The 25,778-nt window shown below is 52.9% G+C and overlaps 1 protein-coding gene across 2 annotated transcripts in view; it reads right to left on the bottom strand.

Annotated features, from left to right (window-relative positions):
* The window catches only part of XPO1 (exportin 1), a 1,118,801-nt gene that overhangs the window by 850,909 nt on the left and 242,114 nt on the right, over nucleotides 1-25,778 (bottom strand). The window lies entirely within an intron of this gene.

The raw sequence follows: 25,778 nt of genomic DNA, 5'->3' as shown, positions 1-25,778 counted from the left end.
AGTATCTCGGAGGTTCTGATCAAAGCATTGCGGATGAGCACAGAGTTTCAAGGGGTAAATTAAACAGCCAGTCTTCAGCTCCAGAACTAGTGTCCTGAACACCTGTAAATGTGCAGGGATAAATTGGCAGCTTGCAGCAGCTGCTAACTTATGGGTTGACATTGGAGGCAATGGTTTAAGATGCTCCACCTACAGTCTTCTGAGACCATATCCTCGAAGCCTTCAAAGTCAGTATTAGTTTCCAAAACGTCCCTTGGGGTGGCAAGTCAGTGCAACAGTTATAATGGCCGTGCCCCTTGTTTTGGGTGTGTAGGCAAATGCATAATATGGTGTGCCGTGAGCACCTAGGCCTTTTCGATGTAGGCAAGTAGTGCTGGTCTGCAGTCCGCTTACAGTTGACAAGGTAGCCATGGACCGCTGAACTCCTCTAATTTCCATAACTTGAGGAGTAGTGCCCTGCCAATTAACGTGGCGTCAGTGAGATTGTGTATGTCTCTGCGTGTGGTTAAGTGGGAAGTGCAAGTGATAAGTATTTGGAAGCTGCAAAGGCTTGGAGGAATCCTTAGACGCCGGGCCCAGTCACTCATTGCCCTCTGCATCACCTCATTCCATCAGGCCTTCAGTGGACCAATCTTAGCCAAAGATAGTCAAGTTGTACCGATACTGAACTTCTAAACGTATGCAAAGGCAGTCGAGCCTTCACCCAGCCATGCAACCAACCTGTGCCTTTGCATGAGTATTACAGATCTAGCAAATGTCACAGGCCTACATACCATTGTCTGGGTGTAGGGGCAGTCAATTAACATATGCCTGCCCTCTACGGTTAATGTTTTTTAAGTGACTAGAACAGTTTTGAAAAAGACTACTTGGATTTCTCTTGTCATGGTGAGTTCACGGTTCTAAAACAAATATGCGCTCAACACTTCGTGGGCGGAAGTGCGCATTTTCTGGACCCTTCAATGGAGTACCCTGTGGTTAAAAAAAATTGCCCCAAACCCTTTAAATAAGGAACAAGTTACTTACCTGTAACTGTTGTTCTCCAGCATGGGTCTGGCATGGATTCACATGCTCATGAATATTCCCCGTCAGGCTGGGAATCCTCGGTAAAGGAAAAATCAGTATCAGTTTCGTTTCTGATCCGTCTTTCGTAGTAGTAACCAATCACTGATCTCTGCGTCATACTGACCACAGCCAATGACTGCCATCTCCCTAAGCCCCGCCTCTGGCAGCCATCTTCAGATTTGGTAGCACGTGAAGTGGCAGTATGACCAAGTTAAGAGCCGCAGAGGGGTAGGCGGGAGGGTTCGCATGTGAATCCATGCCAGACCCATGCTGGAGAACAACAGTTACAGGTAAGTAACTTGTTCCTTCTCCAGCATGGGGTCTGGCATGGATTCACATGCTCATGAATATAAGAATACATAGCAGTACACACATGCACAACCACGGGAGGTGGCAACAGGCTCAACATTAAGCAATACAACAACTCAACATTAAGCGTCTCTTACCTCCTCACCAGGCTCACCTTAAGCGAACAGGTTGCGCAGCACTGCTTGGCAGACCCTGGACTCCTCCCTGGAATCCCGATCGACGCAGTAGAATCTCGTGAAGGTGTGCATCGACCTCCACGTAGCAGCCCTGCAGATGTCCAGCAGGGGCACACCAGATAGGAACGCCGTAGTAGCAGCGATCGCTCTGGTCGAATGGGTTCTCGGACTGCCTGGCAGCGGTCGGTTAGCCAACCGGTGGCAGTGCATGATGCAGCCAGAGAGCCATCTGGAAATAGAAGACTTCGAGAGAGCCTTCCCTTGATTCACAGGTCCAAAGTTCACGAACAGCTGTGATGTCCTCTGGAAACTCTTCGTGCAGTCCACATAGAACTTCAGCGCTCTAGCCACATCCAGCGAGTGCAAAGTCCTCTCGGCCGGCGACGAAGGAGACGGGAAGAAAACAGGTAACACCAGGGGCTCGTTAAGATGGAAGTCCGACGGCACCTTGGGCATAAAGGAGGGGTGCGTCCTAAGCACCACCCTCGAGGCATGGAAAGTCAAGTACGGTGGTTTGCAGGATAGGGCCTGGATCTCTCCCATTCGTCGTGCGGAGGTAATGGCCACCAGGAATGCAGTCTTCCACGACACAAATTTCATTGGTGCCGAGTGCATCGGCTCGAATGGGGGCCCCATGAGCCTAGTCAGCACCACGTTAAGTTCCCACGCCGGGGCCGGGGCCTTCACCGGCGGGAACGACAGGAACAGTCCTTTCATAAACTTTCACCAGTCGATGGGACCATAGGGACATCCGTCCTGTGGTTCTGGTATATCTGGAGATCGCCGCCAGATGAATCTTAATGGAGGCTCCCAGAAACAGGGCCACCTGCGACGGCACCAGGTGGGACTTTGGGTAATTTATGGCGAATCCCAGGTCTGTGAGTAGCTGGACGGTCCTCGCAGTGTGTTCGACGGCGAGTTCCCTCGTCCTTGAGCGGATGAGGCAGTCGTCCAGGTAGGGGTAGACGTGAATCCCCTGCAGGCGCAGCCGCGCCACCACAGGTGCTAGGCACTTGGTAAAGACCCTGGGGGCCGACTTCAATCCGAACGGCAGTGCTCTGAATCGGTAGTGGCGTCCCTGGACGACGAACCTGAGGAAATTTCGGTGACTTCGGAGGATGGGAACGTGGAAGTATGCATCCTCCAGGTCCAGCGACGATAGGAAGTTGCCTTCCTCCAGCTGTCCCAGCACGTGCTGGAGGGTGACCATCCTGAACTTTTGTGACCTGATATATTTGTTCAAACGACGAAGATCCAGGATGGGGCGCCAGCCGCCTGTCTTCTTCCTGACAAGGAAGTACCTCGAGTACACCCCAGAGCCTCTTCGGGACGGGCTCGATGGCGCCTTTCCTGAGCATAGCCCGTACTTCCAACAGCAGTTGCGGGACGTGATTCAGTCCTGCTTGGAGGTGGTGGCCTTGCCGCCCTGGCCACATTGCAGAAGGTGGCGAGGCGCTCCCTGCTTGCCGCGACCCCTGTGGGCCTCCTGAGACGAGGAGCGTGCCGCCTGTCGGTAGGACGAGCCACCGCTGGATCCCTTGGAGGCCCCCCGTCTGCCTCCGGAGCTCCGAAAGGGCCATCGTTGCTGAAGGGCTCCTAGGGCGCGGGCCGTCTCCGTGTCAGTCTTTATGGCTTGGAGGGATTCGTCCACCGCCTTCCCGAACAAGTTGCTGCCGTCGAACGGCATGTCCAACACCCTGGTCTGGACGTCCTGACGGAAGTCGGTCACCCGGAGCCAACCCCGTCGTCGTAGGCAAACTCTCTTGCCCAGCTGGCGGAACCTGGTATCGGCAATATCGGTTGCCACCGTTATGGCGTGGTCCGACGCCACCTTACCTTCTTGAAGTATTTTCAGGGCCTCGGACCTCTTGTCGTCCGGTAGGACGTCCAATATGGGGGCCAGCTTAAACCAGAGCTCCCTGTCGTAACGGGCCACGATCGCCAGGGCGTTGGCCGCTTTGATCGTCGTCGCTGCTGACGAAATGACCCGTCGCCCCATGGCGTCCAAATTCTTTCCCTCGCTGTCCGGAGGGGAATTTGACATTGAGGCTCCTGACCCCGCCGCCTTCTTCGCTGCCGTCGAGATGACCGAGTCTGGCGTTGCTGGGCCCTGAGGCACAGGGGAGCGGTCTCAGGGACCCGGTACTTCTTCTCGTACCGGTCCCGTTTGGCTGGTGCCGTGGAGAGGTTCTTGAGTACCAACAGGCCCTCCTCCCAGATGTCATCGATTAGAGGCACCGCAATGACAGTCTTCCTCTTGGCCTCCCGACGCTGATGGAGGAAACCTTCCTTTTTCTGCTCCTCCGGGCAGAGCTGGAACAATTCGGACGCCCTGGTGATCAAGGGGTGGAATGAGCCAATCTCATCGGGCGGAGATGCCTGTGCGACGGGAGACCCGTTCCGTCGCCCTCAGAACCCGTCGTCGAGCCCACCGCACCGTCATCTCCCGACTCGTGGGAGGATGAGGAGGGAACTGCAGGCCTTACGGGGGCGAGCGGAGGAGAGGGTTGGGTCCTCCGTCGTTCGTTCTGAGGACTTCCCGAAGGGCCAGGTTGCGGGTCCTCCGGCCTGGGCCGTGGTAATCTCGTCCTTATCTCAGAGCATAAGGACTGGATAGCAAACAAAATGGCCGCCGAGCTATCCTGAGGCCTACGTTCCGGCTGCGCCGGAAGGGAAGGCTGCTCTTCCTCGCCATCGTCGTCTTCCTCGGTTATCTCCCGAGGATCTTCCTTGCGGGACCGAACCTTCTCGAATTGTACTTCGAGATTCCTCGGTCAGTTCCCCCTTCGAGGCTGACTCCGAGCTCGAGGAGGCTACCGTGCCCCCCCCTTGTTCCATCTTGGGGGCCATGACGATGGGCGGAAAAGAGGATTCCCTCCTTGGCAGCAGGGAAACTCTAGTCCCGGAGGAAGTCTCCGCTGGCGGGGTCTCTGCCGACTTGGCCAGAGTCGCTGCGATCGCCTCGATAGAGGCCTTTGCCTGCTGGGTAGGGGCCTTTATAACCTTAGGTGCGTCCTGGTCCTTCTTAGGGGGAGGGGCGACGCCTCGCTCCACCTCTTCCGAGATCGGACGGGGCTTCTCCCGAAGCTTACCCGGGGTCTCGGACTGCCTCTTCCCCGAACCGGAGCGCTGGCTCGTGGTTGACGGTGCCGGAGAAGGTGCGCCCTGCCTGGCGACCGAAGAGCCTGACCTTTCGGTGCTCCCGGAGCCAGCAGACTCGCGGCGCTTGGCCTGGTGTTGGGCCGGGGCGCCCGCACAGGACTTAGAAGCCAGCTCGGACCCTTTCTTCTTCTCACCCATTGAGCCCTTCTCCAACCAGCTGGCGAGACGAGATAGACGGTCCCTCATGGTCCGCTCCCACAAGTTCTTGCAGAACTGGCAGTCCTTCTCTACATGAGTCTTGTCCCCATGAAGACAGTAGAGGCATCGCGAATGTTCGTCCTCCTTAAACACATTCTGCAGCCCGCATCCAGGGCAGCTGCGAAACAGCTTGGGTCCGGGTGACGAACTCGCGTCCTGGGCCATCTCGAAGTAGGCCGCGAATCTTCTGGAATCCTCCAAGAGGTTGATTCGACGAAATCTTCACCCTTGAGGGGCATAGGAAAATCCCGCAACGGGTACCCATTAACGGGAGTAGAAACGGTGGAGCTTGAAGCTCGATTAACCGAAAAAATGTGAAAATTCACCTGAAAAAGCACGAAAGACGCAGTAAAAACTCGAGAGCGAAGCACGAGGACTCCCAACACTTGAACGTGCGGTAAAAATCTGAAGATGGCTGCCAGAGGCGGGGCTTAGGGAGATGGCAGTCATTGGCTGTGGTCAGTATGACCCAGAGATCAGCGATTGGTTACTACTAAGAAAGACAGCGCAAACGAAACTGATACCGATTTTTTTCTTTACCGAGGATTCCCAGCCTGACGACAGGGACTATTCATGAGCATGTGAATCCATGCCAGACCCCATGCTGGAGAAAGTATGAACGTGTTACCTAAAAAGTGTATTCTCTTTATTTGCAGACATATTTCCTCAAAAGAAGTTACTGAGATAGAGTTTTTGCAAGCATAATAAAAAGCATCTTAAAGGACAAATAACGGAAAAGTGCAGAAAAAACTTGGACACACTTGGAGCGGAGCTAAAGAAGACTGCGGACGAGCAGTCAAAACTTTCAGAAATTTGTTTGGCTGAATTAAAGTGATTTATATGTGCATGCAAACTAAACCGATTCACTGTCTAGAGGATTTGCAGCCTTGACAGGGACTATTAAATAGCAGGTGTATCTATTCTTGAATAGACAATTCTAGCCAACATTTCATCACACACTTGATAATGCAGGACAAAGAACATTCAGATTTTAAAAATACATCTAATGTTCCACAGAATAGCTACAGGTTAAATCCGTTTCCAACACACATCACCATAGTCGTACGCATTCTTCAATTCTGCACATCTAAGCACAGGCTTCCTTCAGCAAGTCCCTTCTCCACAGAAGCCCACACCTTAGCAGGGGCAGGAGCAAGGAGAATTTCAGACAGCTCTGTATTTTGTATGTGTTAGTTGGACTTCAGAAAAACTGTTCTAAGGGCTTAACAAAACCATTCAACTGAGACAGTACAAGATTCCACTTTTAGTATAAGACTACCACCAGAGTTCAGGGTAGCGTAGACCGAGCAGCCAGGCTCATCCTAGGGAAGAGATAGGGCTGTAGAATTAGTACAAACGAAATTGTTACGAACGGTCCAAATAAACACCAAAATATTATGCATTGTAAAACAAATGGTTTAAATACAAGCAGGCCCAGATAAATCTTAAGGGGGGAATAATTACCATCTCATTATACATGACAATTATTTTTTTTTAATACACTACGCTTTGAAGTTAAGCAGACCAAAGCATATAACCTAATTTGGAACACCTAACAGGAGTTCTAGGTTAGTCAAACCAAGTTACTTTTTAGATTACTTTCAGTAAAATAAGGGTAGTAGACCTTAGCAGTTGTACCGTGACGCTCAGATAGAAATCACTTAGTAAACCAACTAGATATACTTTTTGTAAATAGTGGAACACTTATCCTGAATCTGTTTTACTGTTCCTAGTATAACAGTATTCTAGGGGAGTAGACCCTTTGGTGTAATATTCGATTACAGTTGCTTTTCAGTTCACAGACTAAGGGAAGCAGTAACTAGCTTATTTTAGGCTAACAGTTATATTCAAGATAAGTGAAACCTATACACTTTACAGGTGCCATACCAGTTAGGTAAGAACTGGTGCCGTCCCACTGGGTGAGACTAGACACGACTTATCTGCTTGATATTAGGTAACCCACCTTTTGGTCTAGGTCTGTACTACACAAGTTGGTAGTGTGACTGTGCAGCCAGGCTTATCTCAAGAGGGGTAAATGTGAGCTGTACAGATTAAAATAGGTCAATACAAGTAACCAAGTAACACTTGCGCTCAAGGTTTGTAATATTTATTTACACTGTGTTAGTTAAAAATTCATACAAATGAGGCAATTGTTTTTGACCGTACAGCAAACTTTGAAATCACTTTGCCAAGTCAATAAAGTTGGTGGATACCTTTTGGTCATGCTAATACATTTGTCCTACACCCTGAAGTGACTTCAATAACAAAGATAGCATTGCATTTATTTTAAACAGCAATATACTTGCTAGACTTGGTTTCAGAAAGGGTGGTAGTCTCAAGAACCTCACCAAATAAGCTAATTCTAATTAATTCACAGCCATAGGATGTCAATCACCCAGCAGGGTGGCTGTCCTTCCCTGTACAGAGGACTTTCAAATCAGCATATACCAATCCACTTATGAAAAACAAGTGGCGACATAGAAGACCTCTCCAACTACAGACCGATCTCAAACATCCCCCTACCTGGCAAAACTCCTGGAAACCTATGTATACAAACGAACCCAAGAACACGTAGAAAAACACCACCTGCAAGACCAAGCTCAAGTCGGTTTCAGACCCGCAAGAGGAACGGTAACAGCACTATCCATCCATCTGGGGCGACCTAAAAACTAACACAAACAACCTCAACCCTTATTCTGCTCGACCTCTCTGCAGCCTTCAACAGTTAGCCATGACACCCTAACCAAAAGACTAGAAGATCTAGGCATAACAGACAGCACAAAAACCGTTTGGATTAAACCCTTCAAATCCACCCCGCAAATTAACAACTGGAGTGCCACTAGGATCCTCAGTATCACCACTGTACTTCAACATCTACCAGACGCCAGTTATCAGAATCTTCAAAAAATACCACATTAACTACAACTACGCAGATGATACTCAAATCTACAAAATCAAAGACACCCAAGCCGATCATTCAACCCTAATCGACTGTCTAAAAGAAGTCATAAACTGGATTAATGCCAACAACCTGAAAATCAACCCAGGAAAAAACAGAAATCATGATCATCTCCAAAGACCAAGAGAACGAAACCGCCATCCCGTGGCCAACGGAAATGGGAACCGCACCATCACCATCTAAGGTAGTAAAAAATCTGGGAACCTTGATGGACAACACCCTAACCTTAGAACCACAAATAAATCCAACAGTCAAGAAATGTTTCTTCATCCTCCAGACAGCAAGAAGAAGGCTACCTTTCCTGTCCTTCACGCACATAACACTATCGTCGCCCTCATCATGTCAAGAATCTACTATGCAAACAGCCTCTACCTTGGAATACCAGAATACCTCCTGAAGAAACTACAACGGATCCAAAATACAGCAGCCAGACTACTACTCAAACAATCCACAAGTGACCACATCACTCCTGCCCTAAAAACACTGCATTGGCTCCCAGTAAAACATTGCATCACCTTCAAAACAATGTGCATAACGCACAGGGCAATCAATGGACAAGGAGCAGTATTCCTACAAATGAAAATAATCCACAAGCCAACGAGACTCCTCAGGTCAAGCAACGAAATCTGCCTGAACTAAAACCATACCTTAAGAAAAAACGTGGAGGCACCTCCTTGTAACACTTAAGCGCAAAAACCTTGATCATCATCCCAAAAGAAACAAAGATCACCTAAAATTCAGAAAATTACTAAAAACCTGGTGCTTCAACACCACAGACTCAAACTGAAAACCGAAACAGAAAGGAAACAGAATGACTAAACTGGAAAGGACACTGACAAGCTCCCTGAACCGACTGAGAAGAATCCATGGCAGCTGGACGGGTGACGCCGCGTAGCGTGGAAGGAACAAGTTACTTACCTGTAACTGTTGTTCTCCAGCATGGGTCTGGCATAGATTCTCCATGAATATTCCCCGTCAGGCCGGGAATCGTCGGTATAGAAAAAAAAATCAGTATCAGTTTCGTTTCTGATCGGTCTTTCTCAGTAGTAACCAATCACTGGTCTCTGGGTCATACTGCCCCCAACCAATGACTGCCCTCCCCCTAAGCCCCGTCTCCGGCAGCAATCCTCAGATTTGGTAGCACGTAAAGTGGCAGTATGACCAAGTGAAGAACCGCAGAGTGGTAGGCGGGAGGGTTCGCATGTGAATCCATGCCAGACCCATGCTGGAGAACAACAGTTACAGGTAAGTAACTTGTTCCTTCTACAGCATGGGGTCTGGCATGGATTCACATGCTCATGAATAAGAGAATACATAGCAGTACACATGCACAACCACGGGAGGTGGCAACAGGCTCAACATTAAGCAATACAACAACTCAACATTAATAAACTCTTAACTCCTCCCCAGGCTCACCTTAGGCGTAAGGTTGCGCAGCACTGCTTGGCCGACCCTGGACTCCTCCCTGGAATCCCGATCGACGCAGTAGCATCTTGTGAAGGTGTGCGTCGACCTCCACGTCACAGCCCTGCAGATGTCCAGCAGGGGCACACCAGACAGGAACGCCGTGGTAGCAGCGATCGCTCTGGTCGAATGGGCTCTCCGACTGCCGGGCAGCTGTCGGTTTGCCAACCGGTGACAGTGCATGATGCAGCCAGAGAGCCACCTGGAAATGGACGTCTTCAAGAGAGCCTTCTCTTGATTCACAGTCCCAAAGTTCACAAACAGCTGTGACGTCTCCCGAAAACTCTTTGTGCGGTCGACGTAGAACTTCAGCGCTCTAGCTACATCCAGCGAGTGCAAAGTCCTCTCGGCCGGCGACTAAGGCGAGAGGAAGAAAACTGGCAACACCAAGGGCTCGTTGAGGTGGAAGTCAGACGGCACCTTGAGCACAAAGGATTGGTGCGCCCTTAGCACCACCCTTGTGTCATGAAAAGTCAAGTATGGAGGCTTGCAAGATAGGGCCTGGATCTCTCCCACTCGTCGTGCGGAGGTGATGGCCACAAGGAAAGCTTTCTTCCATGACAGGAACTTCAATGGCGCCGAATGCATAGGCTCGAATGGGGCCCCCATGAGCTTGGTCAGCACCACATCAAGCTCCCACGCCGCGGCAGGAGCCTTCACCGGCGGGAATGATCGGAACAGTCCTTTCATAAATTCCTTCACCAGACGATGAGACCACAAGCACGCCCGTCCTGTAGTTCTGGTGTAACGTGAGACGGCAGCCAGATGTACCTTGATGGAAGCGTGAGATAGGCCAGCCTTGGCCAAAGACAGTAGGTACAGCAATACGAGAGGCCGTAATCCGCAGAGGGTTAATCTTCTGTGCATGCCACCAGACAGAGAACCTCTTCCATTTATGTCCGTAGCACTTGAGAGTTGAGGATGCCCTGGCCTTTGCAAGAACCTCTCTGCAGTCGGCCGGGATGTCATATCCTCCAAACTCTAGTGCTGCAGGAGCCAGGCCTGCAAGTTCAGAGACTCTGGTTCGTGATGAAGAATGGCGCCTCCTTCTCTGGAGAGAAGATCCGCGTCCGTCGGCAGCTTGACTGGTGTGGACGCTGACAAGTCCAGAAGGTCCGGGAACCAGATCTGCCTCAGCCACGCCGGTGCGAGGATCATCCTGCACCGGGACCTCTTGAGCTGGTTGACAAGCCGGAGTAGCAACGGATGGAATGCATAAAGGAACAGGTCGCCCCAGGGGAACGAGAAAGCATCGCCCATGCTCCTCGGTTGGGGAAACCTGCTGGCGAACCTCCGGCACTTTGAGTTCGCTGCCGTCGCGCAGAGATCGATCTGGAGTTCGCCCCATCGTCGGAAGAGTCGGTCCACTTGATCCTGGCGCAGTACCCACTCGTGGCACGAGCGCAGCTCCCTGCTGAGTGAGTCGGCGATTGTGTTTTTTTATCCCTGCCAGATGAAAGGGTACCAGAAACATCCCTTGGGCGATGGCCCAATGCCACAGATCCTGGGCTTCCTTGGACAGGGCAGGGGATCTGGTTCCGCCCGGCTTCCGAATGTAAAACATCGTGGTGGTGTTGTCGGTGAAGATCCGCACCACCTTGCCCTTGAGGGATGGAAGAAAAGACCCGAGGGCCCAGAACACTGCGCGGAGCTCCAAGATGTTGATGTAGAGAGTCTTAGCCTCCGAGCACCAAAGGCCTCTCGCGTGGAGACCCCCGGTGTGCGCTCCCCAACCTTCCAGGGAGGCATCCGTCGTCACCGTCACCTGGTGGGCTGGGGCTAGGAAACCTGTTCCTGCCGTCAGATGAGCGCGGACACCCCACCATCGTATCGCCTGACGGAACACTTTGTCGAGCGGGATCCTGTCCTCGAAGCTGCCCGTCGTCTGAATCCACTGGGCGTCGAGGAATTCTTGCAAGGGCCGCATCCGAAGTCTGCAGTGGGGCACCAGATAAATGCAGGACATCATTCCGAGGAGGGACTTGATAGACCTCACTCTGGCCACGTCTGTGGCCAGTAGACGTTGCACCTTTCCTAGGATGGTCCTTATCCTTTCCTCCTACGGTGAGGCCCGCCGCGCCACTGTCGAGCTGTGCTCCCAGAAACAGGGCGACGGGACCAGGTGGGATTTTGGAAAGTTGATGGAGAACCCCAGCTCGATGAGCAGCCGGACGGTCTTCGCAGTGTGTTCCATGGCGAGCTCCCTTGTCCTTGCCCATATGAGCCGGTCGTCCAGGTAGGGGTAGACGTGGATCCCCTGCAGGCGCAGCCGTGCCGCCACCGGTGCTAGGCACTTGGTGAACACCCTGGGCGCCGATTTTAATCCGAACGGGAGGGCCTTGAACTGGTAGTGCCGCCCTTTGACCACGAACCTGAGGAACTTTCGGTGCCTCTTTAGAATAGGGATGTGGAAGTAAGCATCCTCCAAGTCCAACGAAGACAGGAAATCGCCCTCCTCCAGCTGTCCCAGCACGTGCTGGAGGGTGACCATCCGGAACTTCTGTGCCTTGATGTATTTGTTTAGTCTTCGCAGGTCCAGGATGGGACGCGATCCTCCTGTCTTCTTCACGAGGAAGTATCTTGAGTAAACTCCAGAGCCCCAAAGCCTCTTCGGGACGAGCTTGATGCCACCTTTCCTGAGCATCGCCCGTACTTCCAACAGCATTTGAGGGACGCGATTTTCCTTCCTGGCCACAGGAGGAATGCGGGGGCACCTCTTCTGGAACTCGAGGGCGTGCCCCAGGGCCAGGGCGTCCAGCACCCAACGGTCGGTGGAGATGGACTCCCACATGCCGACGAACCTAGTCAGCCGGTCTCCCACCGGGGTGCTTCGGCGGGGGCCCGACCCGACGGTCGGTTCAATCTTGCTTGGAGGCCGCTTTGCCTCCTTGACCACCTTGGCGACGACGGCGGGATCCACCTGACTTGCCGCGTCCCCTTGTAGGCCTCCTGCGACGAAGACCTTGCCACTTGACGGTACGTAGAGGAGCTGCTGCCGGCTCCCTTGGAGGCACCCTGTCTGCCTCCGGAGCTCCGAAAGGACGGCCGTTGCTGTTGGAGCCCACCCAGTGCACGGGCCGTCTCCATGTCCGTCTTGATCGCCTGAAGGGATTCATCAACCGCCTTGCCAAAAAGGTTGTTCCCATTGAAAGGCATATCCAAAACCTTGGTCTGAAAGTCCTGGCGGAAATCCGTCGCCTTGAGCCATCCTCGTCTGTCAGGCAAACACCGTTGCCCAACTGACGGAAACCGTTGTCGGCGATGTCCATAGCCACCGTAATGGCGTGGTCCGAGGCAATCTCACCTTCCTGCAAGATTTCCATGGCCTCAGCCCTCTTGGCATCCGGAAGGAAATCCAACAGAGGGGCGATCTTGAACCACAACTAGCTGTCGTAGCGGGCTACGATGGCTAGGGCGTTGGCCGCCTTGATGGTCGTCGCTGCAGATGAGATGACCGGTCGTCCCATTGCATCCAGCTTCCTACCGTGGCCGTCCGGAGGAGAGGTTGAAGTCGAGGCCGATGCCCCCCCGCTTTCTTGTTGGCTGCCGCCGAAACAACCGAGTCTGAGATAGGTTGCGCCCTAAGGCACAAGGGGGCAGCGTCGGGGACCCGGTACTTCTTCTCGTACCGGTCCCTCTCCGCAGGAGCCGTGCCAGGGTTCTTGAGGAGGGCGAGCCCCTCATCCCAGCTGTCATCAAGAAGCGGTACGGCAAGGAGAGTCTTCATTTGAGCCTCACACCACTGGTAAAGGAACCCCTCCATTTCCTCGGGGCAGAGCTGGAAGAGCTCGGATGCCCTGGAGATTATTGCATGGAAGGATCCAATCTCGTCGGGCGGGGAAGCCCGGGTAGGGGAGACGGGGGACACGTCCCGTTGTCGCCTCCATCGTCATCCGTACCAGTCGTAGTCGTGTCCATGCCTGTATCATCCCCGTGGGTAGTGGACCGGGGGGAAGGCAGAGAAGGCCGCAGAGGCGGGCGAGGAGGCCTAGGATGCGTCGTCCTCCTCTTAAGCGGTGGGCTCCCCGAAGGTCCTGGCTCCGGATCCTCCGTCGGGTCTGGCTCAGGCTCCTCCGTCGGGTGGGAAGGGGCAACCTAGTCCTTATCTCCGAGCATAAGGACTGGATGGCTGACAAAATGGCCGCCGAGGTGTCCTGCGGCGCCGGAAACGGCGGGAGCGAGGGCTCTTGAGGAGCCTCGTCTGCGTCACCGTCGCCCTCGTCGGGATCCCTCCCGATGGGCTGGGTCTCCTCCACAAGGTCGTGTCCGTATCCACTACGGCCACCACCCTCCCCACCCTTTCCAACGAGGACTTCGTGGGGGTCCTCGATGGGCCTGAAAGACTCCTCCCTCTGCGGTGGCAGGGAGACTGGTACCTGAGGGCGCCTCCACTGGCATAGCCTCCACAGGCTGAGCCAGGGCCGCGGTGACATCCTCAAGCGAGGTCTTAGCAGGGTGAATTACGGCCAACGTCACCTTCTGTACGCCTGGGGCCTTCACCTTGGGGGGGGAGGGTCCGAGCCTCGCTCCCCCTCGAAGACTCCGGCAGAGATCGACCAGGGCCTCTCCATAAGCTTCGCCGGGTTCTCGGACTTCCGCTTACCCGAGCCAGAGCGTTGGCTCGTGGTCGATGGTGCCGGGGAGGGTGCGCCCTGCCTGGCAGCCAAGGAGCCCGACCGTTCGGCGCTCCCGGTGCACGCGGACTCGCGGTGCTTAGCCTTTTGTTGGGCCCCCGTTGCCGGAGCGACCTCACAGGACTTAGAAGACCGCTCGGACTTCTTTTTCTTCTTCTCGCCTGGCGGGCTCTTACCTTCCAGCCAGTTGGCGAGACGGAGGTGGTGATCCTTCATGGTCCGCTCCGACATGTTTCCACAAAACGTGCAGTCCTTTTCCTTGTGTCTTGTCCTCATGGACAGTAGAGGCATAACGAATGCTCGTCCTCCTTGAAAACGTCCAGGGCAGGTCCTGAATAGCTTCCCGGGCATCGAGCTCCCTTTCTCCTGGGCCATGTCCGGGGTAGGCCTCGGAACTTCTGGAATCCTCCAAAAGCGTAACTCAACGAAATCTTCACCCTTGAGGGGCGCATAAACTCCGAAACGGATCCCCGTTGATCGAAAGTAGAAACGGTGGAGTTTGAGGCTCTATTTAACCGAAAAAATGAGAATCTCCTGAAAAAGCGCGAAAACGCAGCAAAAGCTTAAGAGCTAAGCACGAGGACTCCCAACACTTGAAAGTGCGGTAAAAATCTGAGGATGGCTGCCAGGGGGCAGGGTTTAGGGAGAGGGCAGTCATTGGCTGGGGGCAGTATGACCCAGAGACCAGCGATTGGTTACTACTGAGAAAGACAGATCAGAGACAAAACTGATACTGATTTTTTCTATACCGAGGATTCCCGGCCTGACGACCGGGAATATTCATGAGCATGTGAATCCATGCCAGACCCCATGCTGGAGAAAGTGTTGAGTTTTAAGAAATTAAAATGGTCAGTTAGGCAGCAGTTCCACACTCAAGACGTTTCTGGGAACATAGTAGCTGGACAACTCGGGGACCTCAAGGCTACAAACCAATGGAAGTTGTTAGGACTGATTTCCTATACTGTGGCCTGGTGGACAGATGTATAGACGGCAAACCTATATTGCGACAGGAACAACTCTGGGAAGCTGTAGCTAAAACAGTTTAGGTAGCTTTGACAGGCGGTCTAGCCTAAGTTCTTTAGAGGGGATGAGCTTGTAAAGGGTCCACAATGAGGTCACAGTGGTAATCACAGATTAGACTAGTTTACATTAAGAGAGGTTGGATAAAAAGGAACAAGTTACTTACCTGTAACTGTTCCCCAGCATGGGTCTGGCATGGATTCACATGCTCATGAATAAAGAACACACAGCAGTACATAATTACACAACTACAGGAAGTGATAAGGCTCAACAGCAGAAATTACTCTTGCCTCCTCACCACGCTCACCTTCAGGAAAACAGGTTGTGCAGCGCTGCCTGGCAGACTCTGACTCCTCCCTGGAATCCCTGTCAACGCAGTAGAATTTTGAGAAGGTGCGAGTCGACCACCACGTAGCAGCCCTGCTGTCTAGCAGGGGCACGCCAGACAGGAACGCCAGAGTTGCAGCGATCACTCTGGTAGACTGGGCTCTCGGACAGCCAGGCAGAGGTCGGTTCGCCAAACAGTGACAATGAGTGATGCACCCAGAGAGCCACCTGGAGATGGAAGCCTTAGACAAGGCCTTCCCATGGTTCAAGTTCACAAAAAGCTGAGAAGTCTTCGGGAAACACTGTGCGGGCCACAAAACTGAGTGCAAAGTCTTTTCAGCCGGCGACTAAGGCATCAGGGAATAAACACAGGCAACACCAAGGGTTTGTTGAAATGAAATTCCAATGGAATCTTGGGCATGAAGGAGGGGTGTGCCCGCAATACCACCCTAGTCTCGTGGAAAGTCAAGTAAGGCCGCTTGCAGGACAGGGCCTGAATCTCACTTGCTCTTCTTGCAGAGGTGATGGCCACAAGGAAAGCCGTCTTACAAGACAAACATGAGCTGAGCTGAACGCAAAGGCGCGAGTGGGGCCCCATGAGCCTAGTCTGCACCATGTTGAGTTCCGACGCCTGACCGGAGCCTTTACTGACGGGAATGAGCTGAACAGTCCCTTGGTGAACTCTTTGACTAGATGGTGCAACCACAGCGAAGACCGTCGTGGAGACTTGGTGTAGCGGGAGATAGCCACCAGATGTACGATGGAGGCGTGTGCCAGCCCCGATTTAGCCAATAACTACGCAAGTACGTGTGGGGCCGTGACCCTCAGAGTTCATCTTCTGCAACAGGCACAAAGTCACAAAACGCTTCCATTTGACTGCTGTAGCACTTCAAAGTCGGCAACGTTCTAGCCTTGGTGAGGACCTCCCTGCAGTCCGCCGGCAGCTCATAACCACAGAATTCTAATGCTGAAGGAGCCAGGCCTTCGGGTTCAGCGATCCGTGGTGCAGAATTGCTCCCCCTTCCCTGGTGAGGAGATCTGGGACCACTGGCAGCTTGACTGGAGAGGACACCCACATGCTGAGAAGGTCCAAGTACCAGATCTAGCTTGGCCACACTGGTGCCACGATGACCATCCTACACATTTACAGTCCGAGTTAGCCACTGACTCGTAGCAGCAACAGGAGGTGGGGGACGCGTATAGAGACATGACCAAGGAGAAGGCGTTCCCCCATGGTACTTGGCTGAGGGAACCTGCTGGTGAACTTCCGGCACTGTGTTTCTCACTGTCGCAAACAGATCAATCTGTGGACTGTCCCATTTGAGGAATAGGTTGTCCACTTGATCCTGCCAAAGCTCCCACTCATGGCAAGAGCGCAGTTCCCTGCTGAGAGAGTTGGTGACTGTTCTTTACTCCTACCAGGTGAAACAGAATGAGGAACATCCCCTGGGGGACAGCCCAGTGCCACAAGTCCTGTGCATCTCTGGAGAGCACTGGGGATCTGGTGCCCCCCTTGTTTCCATATGTAAAACAGTGGTGGCATAGTCCGTATAGACCCTCACCACCTTGCTCTTGAGGGACGGAAGAAACTGCTTTAGGGCCCAAAACACAGCCGCAGCTCCAGAACGTTGTGTAGCAACTTCTCTGGCAGCCACAGGCCTCTTGTGAAGATGTCCGGTGTGGACTCCCCATCCTTTCAGGGACGCATCCGTCGTAACAGTCTCCTGGTACGGAGGGCACTGGAAGTCCGTACCTCTGGCAATGTTGGAGTGCACGCTCCACCACCGTATCACCCGACGGAACCCCTAGTCAAGCACGATTCTTTCCTGGAAGTTTCCGGACACCTGAATCCAACGCGCATCCAGGAATTCCAAGAGTGGAAGCATCCGCAACCTGCAGAGCCCAGATCAGGTATATGCATGACGACATCACGTGCTAACAGCCATTGCACCTTGCCCAAGATGGCCACTATCCTCTCCTCCGGTGGAGCCGCCAGGCAAGAAACTGTAGAGCCAGGATTCCAAGAAAAATGCGTCCTGCGATGGAGTCAAGCAGGAATTTGCATAATTCACAGAGAAAATCAGATCTTCCAAAAGCCAGATGGTCCTCACCATATGATCGACAGCGATGCCCCTGCACTTGGCCCGGATGAGGCAGTCGTCCAGGTAAGGGTACACCTGTAGATGCAGATGGGTCGCCACCGTAGGCAGGCACGTGAATACTCTGGGCGCTGACTTCAATCAGAAAGGAAAGGCCTGGAACTGGCAATGCTTCCCTTCTACGACAAAGCGCAGGAACCTGCGTTGCTTTTCATGTATAGGGACGTGGAAGTATGCATCCTCTAGAGCCAACAACAGAAAGTCTCCTTTCTCCAGCTGGCCGAGCACCTGCTGCAGCTTGACCATCCTGAACTTACTTTATGTACTTGTTGAGTCATCGTAGATCAAGAATGGGCCTCCAGCCTCCGGTCTTTTCCATACCAGAAAGTACCTTGAGTAAACTCAAGCCCCGGAGTCACATTGGACCAGCCCCATCGCCCTTTTCTGAACATATCCCGAACTTCCAGCAGAAGCTGAGGGATGCATTCTAGTCAGACCACCAGTGGTATTCGCAGACACTTAAGATAAAGTTCCAAAGTGCGTCCATGGGCGAGGGAGTTCAGCACCCAACGATCGGTGGAGATAGTCTCCCCACAAGTTCGCTAGCCAGCCTCCCACCGGGAAGCAAGGGAGGAGGCCCGATGTCTGGGCCAGTTCAGTCCTGCTTGGAGGCCAGCGCATCACCCTGGGAGATTTAACGGCCAGGAGCGACCCATGTTGGCTTCCTGGGTCGTGGAACACAAGGGTCGGCGCTACAAGTAAGAACACCCGCCAAAACCCCTCGAAGACCTGCCAGACTTCCCTCCTGAGGGACTAAAGGACTGGCGCTGTTGCAGTGTGCCCAAGGCAGGGGCCATCTCGGTCGGTCTTGGACTGGAGGGATTCATCGATGGATAACCCGAAAGGAAGCCCAGGACCTTCAGCTGGACTTCTGATCTAAAGTTGGTGGCCTTGAGCCAGCCACGATGGCGAAGGCAAACCCTGTTGCCCATCTGGCAGAAACCCCATTTTCTCTGCAATGTCCAGGGCCATGGTCGTAACGTGGTCCAACGTTACCTCGCCTTCTTGAAGGATCGCCAAAAGTGATGGTTGAGACCACAGACACTTGGGAGCAGATCTCGGCACCCGGTACTTATTTTCAAGTCAGTCTCTTCGCCAGGGCTGAGGCCGGGTTCCTCAGTAGTGTCAGCCCCCCCCCATCCCAGATGTCGTCCAGGAGCAGTACCTACAGAACGGCCTTCCTTTTCGCCTCCCACTGCTGGATTAGGAAGCCCTCTTCTGGAGTAAGCTGGAAGAGCTCCGACGCATGGGCGATCATGGAATGGAAGGAGCCCACTTCATCCGGCGGAGAGGCCCGAGGTGGTGGGAACATCCAGCCGTCTGTCAGTCGTCGCAGTGTCCATCCCTGTACCTCTAAGGGGGCGGGAGGGAGCGACGGTGGGAATGGATGTTTAGGTGGTCTCCTTTTCTTCAACTGCGTTTGCCCCGGTGTCAAAGGGGTCACCACAGGTGGTGCTGTCGGCATCCTCTTGAATCTCCAACACAAGCGTGCGGAGGGTCGAAAGAATATCCTGCGAAAGGTTTCTAGGAGTTACCGGGTGAGGGAGCAGGGTCACAGGACCCATGCCATCATCCCCACCATTGTCACTTTCGGCAGGCATCTCCTCGACGTAGTCACCACCACTCTCCTCCGGGATGGTGTGGAGAGAAAGCATCTCCTCCTTGGATGACGGAATGTCCATGCCCTGGAGTTCTCTGCCCCCCCACCTAACCACCTTCTTTGGAGCCGGGGGTTTGGTCTCGGGCTAAGGTCCGGCATCCTCTTCTCCGGACTCTTTCCTGCAGGCTTGAACGAGGACTTCTTCCTGGCAGGGAGTCTCACTGACTGCCACCAGGTCAACCCCTTTTGCCTTAGAAAGGGGGTGCACCACCAAATATCGAGGAGGCCGATTTGGTATGGGCATTCATGGGCAGGTCTGCCATCTTGTCCTGCTTGCCCTTCTCGGCCATCTCCCGCAGCTTCGCTGGGGTAGCTAACTTTCTCTTAGAGGAAGAGCTAGAGATGGAGTGAGACTGAGACGAAGGCGCCCTGACCGTTGCGGGACCCGCTTGCGTGGCGACCCCCGACAGCGGTGGCCTTTCAGTGCTTAGCCCCGTCTTGGCCCCACCCCCCCCCCCCCCCCCGGATGGAGGGCCCTCAAAGGACTTGGAAGCCTGCTCTGGCTGGCTGGATCCGGATGATGCATGCCCCATGTGAACCACCCGGGGTAGAGACCTTGCCCTTAAGCCATGTTGCCAGCCGAACGCGTCGATCCTTCGCTTGTACATTTAGAGAAGCCACGGCAGATTTCACAATATTCTTCCTTGTGCGTCAGGTGTAGGCAGTAAAGGCACTGGACCAAATGGAACAGGGAACAGCCGCTCAAGACATTTATCTATTTATAAATACCAATAAATGCTCAATTATCAATAAATATCAATATCAATATCAAAAAAAAATTATTTTCATATCACAATTCGTATAAGATTCTAATAAAACATACAAATGTCTAAAAATTCACTCAGACTGATTCACTCCTACCATTCATTCCACTTTTCTAGTTCTTTGTCTACCAATTCAATGGTATGTATATATTTATGGCCTCCTATTGGTCAACATCCGGTTAAATTAACATAATGAAAAAAGTCCTCCATCCATTGGTCTGATGCTTCCACAGACAGAACCATCAGACCAATGGATGGAGGACTTTTTTCATTACGTTAGGAAATCCAGGAGAAGGGCGATTTTAAACCACAGCTCCCTGTCGTAGTGGGCCACAATGGCTAGAGCGTTGGCCGCCTTATGGTAGTCGTCAACATGACCCGTCGTCCCATGGAGTCTAGCCTCTTTCCCTCGCCGTCCGGAGGGGAAGAGTTGTCAAAGCCTCCGACCCTGCAGATTTCTTCCTGTCCGCCACCGAATCCGGGGACGGCTGCGCTCTGAGGCACTTCGGTGCAGAGTCTGGAACCCAGTATTTCTTTTCGTACTGGTCTCTTTGCCAGGGGTCGAGGATGGGTTCTTCAGCAGGGACAACCCTTCATCCCAAATGTCGTCCAACAGCAGGATCGAGAAGACTGTCTTCCACTTCGCCTCTCGTCGCTGATACAGGAAACCCTCCTTTTCCTCGGGATTGAGCTGAAACAGCTCCGAAGCCCTAGAGATCATGGCATGGAAGGATCCGATCTCATCCGGGGGAAAGCCCTGGGTACTGCGATGGGAGATCTGTTCCCTCATCGGGAGGGGAGGCATGGTACAGTGGAGGAGGATGGACTGGTCTCTAAGTTGGCAGCTCCTCTGACGGTCCAGGCGCTGAGTCGCCCGTCGGCGTGGGCAGCCTTGTCCGCATCTCTGTGCGTAGTATGTGCAAAGCTTGTAGGATGTCCTCCGACCTGCAGGACGCACAGGCCTCCTCCACTTGCGAGCTGTCCGAGTGTAGGCAATAAAGGCACAAGGAGTGCTCATCCTCCAGGAAGATGTTCCGTAGCCCTCATCCTGGGCAGATCCTAAACAGAGGTGTTGAGTCTCCTTTATCTTCGGCCAGGTCCACAGTGTGTAGGCCTACAAGAGTCTTCTGGAATCCTGTTGAAAAATTGCCCTTGAGGGGTGTAGAAAGTTCTGAAAAACGGGTCCCCGTTACTGGGTCCGTGGATCGATGGAGCTTTAGGCTCGATTGACTGAAAAATAGAAAAAAAACTTTAACAAAACAAATGAAACCTAAAAAATAAAAATCGCAAACCGCAGTAAAACCTCCAGAGCTATAGCACGAGGACTCCAACACTTGAACGTGCTGTAAAAATCTGAAGATGGCTGCCACAGGGGATTAGGTAGAGGGCAGCCATTGGCTGGGGGCAGTATGACCCAGAGACCAGTGAATGGTTATTAGGAGAAAGACAGTACAGAAACTAAACTGATATTTTTTCTTTACCGAGGATTCCCTGCCCGACGACGGGGAATATTCATGAGCATGTGAATCCATGCCAGACCCCCATGCTGGAGAGGTTTGTTAATTATTTTGAAAACTACTTATTGGAACTCGAGCATTGCTTTTGAAACAGTCATAAGGAATCAATAAGACTTTCGGAGTGAATTTAACTCCATTTTTAGAAAACACAGAATTTAAAAAGCGATTACAAACTATTCAGTAACATTTTCAAATCCTCCAAGATTCTGGCAGAACAAACAGGTATAAGGCAGCTTTTTGAATTGAAAGTTTGTTCAAATGTAAATATGCAATTGTGTTTTAACTAACTTTTATTCCCAAAGAGGATGTTTTAAGTAAGAAGAGCTCCTGTGCAGTTTGTTTTGTCCCCTTCCCGCACCAATTTATCTGAACCTCGCTGTAAATGAAAGATGGGGCACAGAACAGCTGGAGTGGGACAGTGGGGTTCAGCAGCTCCTATGAAAGGGAACGTAGGAACCGGTTTGGGTGGAACCAGTAGGCGGTAGCCTGTGGACACCACTGACCAGATCCAGGGGTCCATGAACCTCATGCGCCAATAACGTGTGATAAGGGCAAGCCCGTCACCTGCCCCCCACTCGCCCCACCACTCCCCCTCCCGGAGACATGTGGATCCAGAGGGGAAGGCCATGCCTTTTTTTCCCTCTGAGGCTGGGGCTGAGGCGGGGAGACTGAAAGAAACCCTTATTCCCCGCCTTGTGCTGTTTGCAGCGGTGCTGACTGAGACCAGTCCGGCTGTTGAACCTTGGTTCCAGGAAGCCCCGGAACCCACCGAAGGCCCGGCCCTTGTAGGGAAGCTGGTGCGTCTGTACGTCTTGGGTGTATCTAGTTGCTCATCGGTGGTGGAATGAAGAAGGTTGCTACCCTCGAATGGAAGGTCTAATATGCGCTCCTGGACGTCCAGGTTGAACCTGGTAACCTGAAGCCAGGCAGTTCTACTCAAGTCTGTGGCGATTCAGATGGCACGGCCTGAGGTGTCCATGTGCCACAGTGGACTCCACCATCTTCGCTTCTGCCATCCCCACCTGGAAGCGCGCCCGACTCTGCACCAGAGGTTTCTGGAAGGAAGTCAGCTATTTCCCGCCAAAGTCTTGAAAGGCTGCAAGCATAGCGTCCACATTAAACTGATGAAGGTGCAGTGCGGTGTTTAGTAGACGACCTTTGCATATGCCTCCAAGATCTCCTCTTTGCCTAGTAGCGCAGAGGACGAGGTAGCGAGGAAGCCTGTGGCTTGGAATGGATTGAGACTGCGGCAATCCCCGAAGAGTGAGGTTGAGGGTGTGCCGACAGCAAGAGGGGATTCCCCCTCCAATTGCCTGTACTTGCCGTTGAGGCGCTGGTTGGTAGGCTGCACCAAATGGGTTTTAAGCCATCCCTTTTTGGCCAAGGCGATAACGTCCCGCATCAGAATCACAGTTCTCGCAGTAGGGCGTAGAGTGAGGACCTCGACCAGGGCCCCGCCTCTGGTTATTCAACCTCAGGTTGTGGAAGCGTGTCAACCAGGGTGTCCTGCTGGTCTGGAACAGGTGGAGGAGTACTGGGCGCCGCAGCTAAGGTGTGGTAACTGGAGGCTGCTGTGGAGGCTGGTATGGAACCGCCTGGGGTGCAGGAGGCAGGGGAGCCGTAACCGTAGTGACCAGCGCGGGCAGCTGAGGCTACGCGGGGGCCTGAGGCGCTGAATTCCTGAGGAATGACTATGGGCGCAGGTGGCGGGACAGGCGATAACATGTCCTTGATCACATCTCGAAGGATGGTTCCCATCTGAGTGGGATCTCATAAGTGAGTAATTTCTCAAACAAGTTGTCATTACAGGGCGGTGGGTCGGTGGGTCGCTAGGTGGCGCAGAAGTAGGGCCCTGAGGTTGCTGAGGTCTGGGTGTACTATGCCTTGCTGCCCGTGGGGTGTTTCTGCCCTGCAACACTGAAGGATACGCGATAGGCCACGTATCTGACGAAGACCAGTCCCACCTCGAAACTCGTTCTCCCACCTGCTCCCCAAAAGTGGGTGGTATTTGATGAGCAGCCATTTTGTCAGGCTGTATGTCATGTGCCTGCGCCGTTGTGATTCGTCGCTAGTCCCGGCCACCTCCAGGACTCTTGGCGGTGGAGCTAGAGGTCTACCTTGCACCCAAGGACGGGGAATGGTAGGTATCGTGCCCTCTACTGTGTCCCCACTAGTTCTGCGTACAGGCACCCACTCAGCAATGTGTCCAGTAGGGTGTAGCCCCTTGGGTGGACACCCAGTAGAAGAACCCTGTAGTCCCTCAGCGACATCACCGGCAGGATCTAGCGACCCCTCAGCTGGTAGCTGAAGCAGCCTCGGTACACAAGCTGGTGTTAAAACGAACTTTCATCCAGCTCTGACATTTCCTCGGGAAGGAGTCACTCTTGTGGGGTGCGGGTGAAGAAAGTGGCTCTACCTTGAGCCTTGGCTTATGCTTGACAAAGTCCTTCAAGTCCTCTGGAAGCAATCGTTCGAAGATCTGTCTTCAGCTGGGGCATCCCTTTGGAACAGCCTCCCTGCCACTCTAAAACAAGGAGAAACCTTTCCGGTTCCACAAGCCCCTCAAGAACTTCCTCTTTGCTTCTGCCTTCGCTCCCACTCTCCCCTGCTGACCTGTTCTCTTGGCACCATGCACCTGGCCACCCTCTGTCCTCCGGGCCCAGGTACCTGCTCACCATGCCGCCCTCTGCACTGCCTCCGGGCCACCCCTTCCACTGGGGTCTATCTGTACCCATACAGCCTCCTCTCCCCCACCTTTTTCTTCCTGCACTTATCAGACCTACCCGGTCTGCTGCCTTAAACCCAGCGCTTGCCACTTGCTGGCTGCACTAACACCGTTTGTTGCCTTTATTTATTATTCATCCATTTTCCTTTGCTCTGCACTTTCCACTTCTCCCCTTCCATGCACGTTGCCCCTCCCCTCTCCCATGCACTTGCACATTCTCAATGTCACTGGGCCTAGTAAGATTGTGGTTTTGTTGTCTGCTGTTCCCCTCCCTTGCCGCGCTCTAAAACACTTGTGCATGAGTGAGATAGAAATAAAATATCAATTCAATTCACCAAGCTAACCTGTTCTTCAGAGCACGCGGTGTAAGCGCCTCACACGCAGTACAACCCTCTCAGCCGTGATCGGGGCTAAGGCAGCAGAGGCAAAGAGCGTGGGGGTGGGACATCGCCAAGAGCCCTCTGCAGGCTGGATGCCTGCTAAAGCCCAAAGACGTCAACATGCACCGGGGAGGAGTGTGGCGTGAGAGGACCGAGTACCTGACTAAATACAAAGACTAAAGACAAAAAGACAGTATCCGGGGAAGAGCGCGTGCAATTACAAGGCTGAAGCCAAAACCAGGAGTGCTGGTGAAAGCTGTCCGCTCCCATCGAAGCGGACAAGAGGACTGGGGAGTGACGCTAGTGGGCAGAGGGAGGGGAGTGCATGCTTGCAGGGCCACACCCCATTGCACCTCTAAATTTAAAGGGGAAGAAGATTTTTTTCTGGTGAAAAGGGTTCCGTCTCCAATCCCTAGCAAGGGATGCCTATACGGTATGGAGGAAAGGGGGCAGGAAGTAGGACTACAAGAAATGTCCAACATATACCTCCAGAGTGGGCTTTGGTGTTAATTCTCTAGGAGATGCCTGGTAGCCACCCTGGAACATGTGCAAGTTTGCTTTCCTTACTCTTACGCTAATCCACTTAGCCCTATTGAAGGTCAGGAAGGCAGCAAACTGCACCATTAAGTTCATAGCTCACCGGTGGCCAGTCACAGGGTAGTTTTCAGACCAGTCAAGCCTTTCGTTCCAACCGATAAAACTACTGGATCTTCAGTAGTGAAGTGCCATTTTGATGGCCTTTGTCTCCTTTATCCACCTGTCAAATTCCCTCAAATGAAGTCAGATCTAAGAACTAAACCCCTTCAGCTAATGGCTACCACCGATTTTAAAATGTTCTGTGGAAGGTCGCTTTTGTTGCAGCTAGAACATCTGAAATACGATATTGTAAATTGCATGCCATTTGCAGTGAAGAGCCCTTCACTACCTTTCATCGAAACAGTTGTCGTTATTTTTGCCAAAGTTTGTCAGAATTTCACATGAGTTGAGCTAACAGATTGCCTTCAGGTTTTCTTCCCGAAGCCATCTTCTGATGCAGAAAGGGTCCTCCATAACTTGCATGTTAGGAGGGCTCTCAAATTCTACCATGACAGAATAAAGTACTTCAGATCCTCTTCAAGCTTTTGAGACATTTGGCAATTCCAAGAGTTGCACAAGCATCCAAAGCCACCATTTCCAGGTTGATTGTTTCCTGTACCTCAGGCATACTACGTTAAAGGTCGACAACCACCAAAATGCCTCCATGCACACCATGTGAGGGCCCA

The sequence above is a fragment of the Ambystoma mexicanum genome, chromosome 4q (genome assembly GCF_040938575.1).
Source record: "Ambystoma mexicanum isolate Mex_15411 chromosome 4q, UKY_AmexF1_1, whole genome shotgun sequence".
Classification (NCBI taxonomy): Eukaryota; Metazoa; Chordata; class Amphibia; order Caudata; family Ambystomatidae; genus Ambystoma; species Ambystoma mexicanum.
The sequence above is the reverse complement of the archived record's forward strand: the minus strand, read 5'-3'. Positions and strand labels throughout refer to the sequence as shown.